This window comes from Halyomorpha halys, unplaced genomic scaffold, assembly GCF_000696795.3.
Source record: "Halyomorpha halys isolate HHAL.00 unplaced genomic scaffold, Hhal_1.1 Scaffold1147.1, whole genome shotgun sequence".
Taxonomy (NCBI): Eukaryota; Metazoa; Arthropoda; class Insecta; order Hemiptera; family Pentatomidae; genus Halyomorpha; species Halyomorpha halys.
The window spans coordinates 8,179-10,443 of record NW_027105529.1 but is presented as its reverse complement, the minus strand read 5'-3'; the positions used below and the strand labels follow the sequence as shown (position 1 = coordinate 10,443).

The following is a 2,265-nucleotide window of genomic DNA, read 5'->3' as shown; positions in this document are numbered from 1 at the left end:
ATAATACAAAAAGACTTAATCTCAGGGCGGGTTGCTAGGCAATCAGAAAAACAGACACTTACAATAATTACAATTAATTAAATTAAAATCTATTTTATACATGAATCTATTTTTATGTATAGCAAAACTAACCAAGTTCGCGATCTTCTTTTGTTGATTCCTGGTATCTTCTTTGTTCTTAATGTTATTGTCCTAGCGTCCAAAATGGCTTCCTCTTCTTGCTGGACAGAAATTCATGAGGACCTCCTCATCCTGGAGACATCCTTTCACCTGCCCGTCCACACAACCAAAGAATCTCCAAAACGAAAACCTGCCTCCAGGTTACATGTAAACATCGATTGTCGCACAACAGTTAGGGATTTTTCCAAATGATTTATTTTCTGGATATAATTCATTTGCACTATTTCTTGATTTCTATTTTTCCTTTAATTTACTCTATTTTCAATTATGATGGGACGAGTTAAAATAGTTTTTATGATATTTGAATCTGCTTATTCATGGCCTTGATTCAACGGACTTGTCGACTGAAGAATACGTACCGCCATCTTGGTTTTGTTTTGGATCACGAAGTTATTTTAAACAATGAAAATTGGTTAGCTTGCTTTTTGGATAAACAAAACAAATGAACAATATTAAAATGATACATAAAATAAAACATATCAAAAACCCTTTACACATCAAAATATACTATTTACTTAAAAAAGAGCATATTACAATATATAATATTTTTTTGTATCAGAATTTGTTTTTTAATATCAGTGGCCAATAATTAACTTTGGAAACATCCTACTCCCAATTCAAAGTTTAACTTTATCAAGATTTGATAAGTTATTTTAATTGGTCAAAAAACGATAGTAGTGAATAATGTATAATATTCAATGTTTGATGCATGTCTGATATCAATTCAAGTAAATTTTGCTTGATTGGAAAAATTCAGAAAAAAAACATGAAAAATCAGTGAATGTCTTCAAGCTATTTCAAGCCAAGCCAGACACCTTGAGGTCAAAGTATATAAGTGAAAGGACTCACAATGCCAGCCTCATATCGCTACACAGATGTATCATTTAAAAAAATCATGTAATGCAGCATCATAATAATTGTCCTCAATGTGACTTTGAAAGACCAACAGTGAGTTATTTAAAACTACATATAATGGCCCTTCATACTGGTGAGTAGCCTCACGTGTCCTCATTTTCATTATGAAGCAACAGAAATTGGTCATTTGAAATCATATAATGACTAATCATCCAAACAAGAAGTCTCATAAGCCTCCTCATTGCAATTATGAAGCAACCTGGGTTGATCATTTGAAAATACATATAATGACCCTTCATAAGAGAGACTTCATAAGGGTCCGAAAATAAAGAATTACCAAAAAGCTATATAAAGCAATAAACAGTTGTTAAACTCAACTCTCATTGCCTTTTTTTAAAATTTATTTTTAATGCAGAAATGTTTATTGGTTTTAGGGGCCTATGATTCCCTGTACCAGCCAAAGGAGGTGAAGCAGTTTGTTTTGGAATCTACTAGTAACATCAATTTGAAGAAAGAATGTGTAATCACTCATTCAGTTTGTAACAAATCTCATAACTGTCCTGATTGTGAATATAGAGTTACAGAAGAAAATCATATCAAAGCACACAAAATGAGTGTTCACAATAGTGAGAAGTCCCAAAAATGTCCTCATTGCGATTTTGAATCAACACGAGTTGATCATTTGAAAAACCATATAATGTCCCTTCATACTGATGAGAGGCCCCATATGTGTCCTCATTGTGATTATAAAGCAAAACAAATTATTCATTTGAAAAATCATATAATGTCTTTTCATACAGGCGAGAAGCTTCACAAATGTCCTCATTGTGATTACAAGGCAACACGAAGTGGTACTTTGAAAACACATATGTCCCTTCATACTGGTGATAGACCTCATAAGTGTCCTCATTGTGATTATAAGGCAACACAAGTTGGTTCTTTGAAAAGACATGTAATGTCTCTTCATACTGGTGATCGACCTCATAAGTGTCCTCATTGTGATTATAAGGCAACACAGAGTAGTTATTTGAAGAAGCATATAATATCCGTTCATACTGATGAAAGAAATTATAAGTGTCCTCATTGTGATTATAAAGGAACACAAAGTGGTCATTTGAAGAGGCATATAATGTCTATTCATACTGGTGATAGACCTCATAACTGTCCTCATTGTGATTATAAGGCAGCACAGAGTGGTGATTTGAAGAGGCATATAATGTCCATTCATAC

The 2,265-nt window shown here is 32.9% G+C and overlaps 1 protein-coding gene across 1 annotated transcript in view; it reads left to right on the top strand.

Annotated features, from left to right (window-relative positions):
- The window catches only part of LOC106688527 (zinc finger autosomal protein), a gene marked incomplete at its 3' end in the record, with an annotated part of 31,843 nt that overhangs the window by 21,406 nt on the left and 8,172 nt on the right, over positions 1 to 2,265 (top strand). The gene's annotated exons all lie outside the window — the stretch shown is intronic.